We start from the raw sequence: 6,750 nt of genomic DNA, 5'->3' as shown, positions 1-6,750 counted from the left end.
AACACAGGTGGAGGAGCAGCTCTCTCAGCTAAACCCCAGGGCACCTGCTAAGGAAAGCGTAGGTGTGAAAGCACAGGCGTAGCCTCTGGGCTCAGGCAGGAGTTACTCCAGGCTAGCAAATGGCTACCTGCCAGCTGAGCCATGGTAGTTACCCCTAATTCAAACTAGTTTGGCCCTCGGTGTAATGCAAGGTGATTCAGTGCTGGGAGAGCTACGTTAACTGCAGTAGGGTAAAGGCATGCCCGTGGGCAAAGTCTCTGGTGCAAAGGGTCTTCACATCCTTTGGTCACTCCATGAATCTCAGCCCTCACGGTCTGGATTTAAGTGACTTCAATTAGACTTAGCTTAATTCTCCCTAGAAGCAAAGTAATAAGTACGACTTAGCCTACCCACTTCACACAGCCAGTTCCACCGTCCTAAACGTCTCTGGGCAGATAAATCTCCAGACCAGAACATGGGCGGCTGCTCATCCTGTTTGTTGTTTTTCTGCCACGTGCCGTTTATTGAGCATTGCTGCCGACAACATTTTTGCCCACCATGGGGGGGAACAGAAGCAGAACAAATCCTCTTGCCAAATTTCTGCCAAACCGGTTCCCTATTTACATCCTCGCTCAGTGCCGTCCACAGTTAATTCATTTTGAACGAAAACAGAGATGGTGCAGTCAGTTGTTGCGATACCAGCAAGCATCGTGAGATAGCTTGTGATTTCCCTCCAGCTCGTATCATTACAAAACTAAGCATCTCTCTTTTCCTTACAAATATATGGCTTTCATGCTCGCCACCAGCATTTCTCATATGCCTTCTTTTTAACTTCAGGGTGTTTAATTTTAAGCACAATTTGGGGATGATTTTTTAAGCTCCTTATTTAGTGCATGTACTAATGGCAGAGATGTACTCAGCTTGATGTGCTGATCAGGTGCTGGAAAGATTTTGCAGAAATAGAACAAAACTTGGGGTTACACCCTCTGCTGAGGCTGACCAAGAAGTTTCCTTTTTGCACAGTGAAAACTGCACTGTGCTTGCACTAAATCCGTCTTTTAATATGTTTTCCACTCCCCAGGTAAAAGGAGGACATTGACCTGCTTTCCCTCCGAGCAGGCTGTTTTACAGGTTCAACAGCCCTTCAGCTGGTCTCTTTAGGAGAGGCTGTGGCCATGACTTTCCGTCCTCTATGAGGAGAATACTTGCACTCGGTGAGATCAATGCCTCTCGTACACAAGCAAATCATGTTATCTAGGAACTTTCTGTAGATCGAAACACTTGAGGCAAGTCCTAGGAACATAAGACTGGACATTACAAATCACCTCAGCTGTTCCTTGTTTCCCCAAAGTGAGGCAAGCCAAAGCACCTGGGCTATTCCTGACAAGCAAGGGTTGCTCTCCATTGAGTAGTCTCTTATACCTTCAAGCAAAGAAAAGATGACCCTGCGTGATATCATTCCCATCCTAGACACTCACAAACACTTTGCAAATCAAAAGCAAGGTTCTGTAGATCTTTTCAGCATTTCTTATTCCAGCAATAACACAATTTCAGAGAGATTACTTGCTTATGTAGACTACGCACAGGGTTTCCTGGGGCTTTCCATACCAAGCAAACAAAAGGGCATTCTTACTCCCATTTCCAGCAGGTGTACAGAGTCATTACAATGATCAAAAGTGTTTGTGAGTTCAATTGTAAATTTTGAGATGTATAACACCTGACTGGTTTGGTTTCTTTTTTTTTTTTTTTTCCTTTTTTTTTTTTTTTTTTTTTTTTTGAGGGTACATTGTATTCTCGTAACTTCCCCCCAACTGACCCAGTCGCAGGTGGAAGCGCAGGCAGCACTCCTGTGAATCTGATGGCAGATGTAACATGCTGGGTCTCCAGAAAACAAGGTACCTGCAACCAGAAGCCACCTGCAACGACAGAGGTCTGACTCCCTCCCGGCTGTCGCGCAAGGTCGCCACGGCAGACACAAGGTGAGATGCTCCTGCGGGGAGCCGGGCTGCCTTGGTCACAAAGTCCCACCTCTCTCTTTCTCTCTCTCTCTCTCTCTGACTTGGCATTCTGAGAAAGACATATCTAACCTTTTCAATGATGCTGAAATCTGTGAATTACTAAACTCTTAGTTTAGATGGATTACGTGGTCTTTTTGGACTAGAATGTGGTTTTCTAGATGTGATGCATTCTCATTTTCTCAAATTCTCAAAGAAGTGTTTAGCCATGAGTTTTTCAAAATTAATCTTGCACAGTTATTCCAGGCCTTCATTCACTCGAAAGAATGTATGTAGGCTTCACCATTTTAAACTGCATCACACCATCCTAGTTAAACATATGTTTTAATAACTTTATTTATTGAAATGGTTTACAGGGCCAAACCTGATTTGTAGTAAGGAGGATTAATGGGTTTCATTCAGTGAACGATGTCAGCATGCACAATATTATCAGTGCTTTTGCAAAAGAGATTGGTGACGTGGTAATGGTAAATCACACTTGTGACAGCAGAAACTGTGATTTCACAGGGGTAGCCGGCAGCATCCAGCAACTCAGCTGAGTCACTTTAAAGGATCACAGACATGTTGTTTGTCGGATGTTCTCTAATTCAACTGTATCTGCTAAAAATCTGTTCTTACTTTGAAATCCCTAGTGATAATACTAAAAGAAAATGTGTATATGATCTCTCTGCCTCACTGTGTTAAACTGAAGTCAGGAGTGAGGAGAAAGTGTATCACAAATATACTAATATGGATTCTTATCTCAGAAATTTTTTTTTATATTTCCCTCTTAGATGTTTTGACATTTCAGTAGGTTTCTAAGTTTTGACATTTCACCTGCCTAGTGGATGAAGGGAAGGTGGTGGATGTAGTTTTTCTGGCTTTTAGTAAAGCTGTTGATACCGTCCCTCGCAGCATTCTTCTGGACAAGCTGCCCAACTCTGAGATGAGCAGACAGGCAGTGTGCTGGGTGAAGGACTGGCTGAAGGGCTGGGCTCAGAGGGTTGCAGTGAATGGGGCTACATCTGGCTGGAGACAAGCCACCAGCAGTGTTCCTCAGGGCTCAGTCCTAGGGCCCGCTCTGTCCTATGTTTTTATCAGCGATCTGGATGCAGGAGTCGAATGCACCATCAGCAAGTTTGCTGATGGTACCAAACTGGGAGGTGCTTGACTCTCTTGAGGGACAAGATGCCTTGCAGAGGGATTTACCTAGAGTGGAACATTGGGCAATCATTAATAGCATGAAATTTAACAAGTCAAAATGCCAGATTCTGCACCTAGGGTGGAGTAACGCTGGGCACAAGTATAAATGGGGAGAGGATTGGCTGGAGAGCAGCCCTGCAGAAAGGGACCCGGGGGTGCTGGTCAGCAGCAGGCTCAATGTGAGCCAGCAGTGTGCCCTGGCAGCCAAGAGGGCAAACCGCATCCCGGGTGCATCAAACACAGCATGACCACCCAGTCAAAAGAGGTGACTGTCCCGCTGTATTCAGCGTTGGTGCGGCCTTGCCTCGAGTACTCCATGTGGTTCTGGGCCCCACAATTCAGAAAGGGTGTTAAGGTACTTGAATGCATCCAGAGGGCAACAAAGCTGGTGAAAGGGGTGGAAGAAATGTCCTATGAGGAGCGGCTGAGGATTTTGGGCTTGTCTAGTTTGGAGAGAAGGAGGCTGAGGGGTGACCTCATTGCTCTCTACAGCTTCCCGAGGAGGGGAAGTGGAGAGGGAGGTGCTGAGCTTCTCCCTGGTATCCAGTGATAGGACGTGTGGGAATGGTTCAGAGCTGCGCCAGGGGAGGTTTAGACCAGACATTAGGAAGCATTTCTTTACCGAGGGGGTGGTCAAACATTGGAACGGGCTACCTGCAAAGGTGGTCAATGCCCCAAGCCTGTCAGTGTTCAAGAGGCATTTGAACAATGCCCTTAATAACATGCTTTAACTTTTGGTCAGCCCTGAATTGGTCAGGCACTTGGACTAGATGATTGTTGTAGGTCCCTTCCAGTTAAACTATTCCCTTCCACTTCCCTTGCCTTCCCTCCCCTCCCAATGAGTCGAATAACGTTGAGGCTGCTATTTGCCTGAAAGGCCAGGGGATTTCCAGCTCCAAAACCACTTTCAAGGACACATCTCACAAAGGTTACAAGTGTGAACAGCATTTTCTTGTTTTTTATTGGTTTATTGCTGTCCCTGCCCTTGCTGGCCATGCACGGGGCACAGCTGAAACCACCTGGGAACGGTGGTGGGATGAAATTACTGATGAGGTTATTCAGACGCAAAGGAACTTCTTGTCTTTTCTTTTCCATTACTAAAAGAAACAACGACAAACAATCCTGTAGCACATGCTTGGTAATTCATCGGTCTGCAAAACTGGTGCAATGAGTGCAGAAAGCTGCCAGACTATGTCTCCTCAGTTAAAGAATATCAACATTTCGGTGCCAGCTCCCTGTGAAGAGACGGGCCCTCGCACGTGTCCAGACAGGGCTCTGATGGCTCAGCAGGCAGAGTGAGGCTGGAGACGAATTCCCTTGCAAGGAGCATCCCCTGTCCAGAGGGCTGTTAGGAAAAAGACAGTCTGTCAGGAGCAAGGGCTTCAAACCATATCCAATTTATCAGCTGAAACCTGTGTGTTGAGTCATGCTTAAGAACGAACAGGTAGCCAGTGCATTTGAAGACCGTGCTTTCCTCTTTGCAAAGGGCCCTGCAAGGCAAAGGGATGCTGAAATAGCGCATCCTGAAATAATTAGCTCTAGCTGTACTAATTGCATTCCCATATAGTGCTGTATCTAGCAACGGTCCAGGCTGGAAGTATCAAATTCCTTGATAATTGCACTGACTGCCACATCAAAAAAGACATGTTGTGTCTTTTAGCCAATGCAGATGGATATTTTTTTCGAAGTGCAGGTGTAACATGGCTGTTTTCTTGTTTTAACAATCCCTTTTTCTTGTCTTTTTTCTCTTCCCTTTCCTTTCCCCTATTCCTTTGTCCTCTTTCCTTTTCCCTTTTCCCTATTTCTTTCCCTTTTTCCTGTTCCCTTTTTCCTGTTCCCTTTTCCCGTTGCTTTTCCCTTTTTCTTTTCTTTTGACTTTTTTCTTTTCCCTTTTTCTTTTCTTTTCCCTTGTCTTACTATGTCCAGATCTTGGGTTTATCTCTCACCCCAAGTGCCTTGCGGTCACACCAGACAGAAGACATCTAAAACCTCTCCTTCTCCCTCTCCTTCCCCCTCTCACCTCCCCACACCCATCACACAGCTCTGTCTTTCATGCCCCCTGCACCGCCAGGCACTTTGTGAATGCTCATTTAGCCTTTACTAACAACATACTAAGAACAGCGTTTTTCACCACTTTTCCCTGCAATTACAAAGGTGTTTCCATACTCTTTGAGGAAGGAAAGACTTTTGAAAAGAGTTACAAAAGAAAGTTGCAACAAAATCCTGTAAACTCAGCTAATAAATATGCGCTAAGCGCGCTTGCACGGGGGGGGGGGGGGGGGGGGTGTCCCACGTACAGATACTCAAAAGTGAATGGTAACAGACAACAGCATGCCCAAAGCCAATAGGTTCTGGAAATTGTAAAAACAAACACGTAAACAGTCTTAAGATTGCATTTAAGGAATCAAGAATTGTAACACAGGGTCCTTCTCTTGCTCCCAGCAGGCACTTTTATTGCTGGCAATAAAAAGGGGGTTTAGCTAACGCGTACTTCTGCTGCCATTTTTTTCCCAGTACCCGTGCACAAACTACAAGAAAAGAAAAATGCAAGGAAATCCATTTTGGTAACACCCTCATGGCTAAAATAATCTTGCCATTTCAGACCCAAACTAGAGTCTTTTACAGGAATCCCTTTGCACCACAGAAAGGAGACAAACTTCATGATTACAGCAAATCCATAATATATAAATGCCAAAAGCCCAGTCACAGCATTTTACTACTGACAAGCTGTACGATGCTTTGCACATACAAAGCACCTTTTATGCAGGCATCTCAAAGCATTTTTATAAATCCGGGGAGCTTCCCAACACCACCCCTGCACAGAGCTGGAACAGAGTTGTTGCTGGTTTACAGGGAGAAAGCTGAAGCACAGCAATTTGTTCCAGCTGACACAGTTGACAGTTGATGGATCGAAGCATCTGAGTAAAGATTCCCCACTTCATTTTGGGCATCTTTTGTGCTGACAGCATGAGAAACTCCCTGGCTATTACCTTATGTAGTCTTGGGTGAGTATTTAATCTGTCATAGAATCATAGAATCGTTAAGGTTGGAAAAGACCCTTAGGATCATTGAGTCCAACCGTTACCCTAGCACTGCCAAGCCCACCACTAAACCATGTCCCTAAGCACCACATCCACACGTCTTTTAAATACCTCCAGGGATGGGGACTCAACCACTTCCTTGGGCAGCCTGTTCCAGTGCCTCACCACCCTTTCGGTGAATAAGTTTTTCCTAATATCCAACGTAAACTTCCCCTGGCGCAGCTTGAGGCCGTCTCTTCTCGTCCCATCGCTTGTTACTAGGGAGAAGAGACCGACCCCCACCTCGCTACAACCTCCTTTCAGGTAGTTGTACAGAGCAATGAGGTCTACCCTCAGCCTCCTCTTCTCCAGGCTAAACAACCCCAGCTCCCTCAGCCGCTCTTCATAAGACTTGTGCTCCAGACCCTTCACCAGCTTCATTGCCCTCCTCTGGACACGCTCCAGCACCTCGATGTCCTTCTTGTAGTGAGGGGCCCAAAACTGAACACAGCATTTGAGGTGCGGCCTCACCAATGCCGAGTACAGGGGCACTA

Source organism: Platalea leucorodia (assembly GCF_965183815.1).
Source record: "Platalea leucorodia genome assembly, chromosome: 1".
Taxonomy (NCBI): Eukaryota; Metazoa; Chordata; class Aves; order Pelecaniformes; family Threskiornithidae; genus Platalea; species Platalea leucorodia.
Note: the sequence above shows the minus strand (reverse complement) of the source record.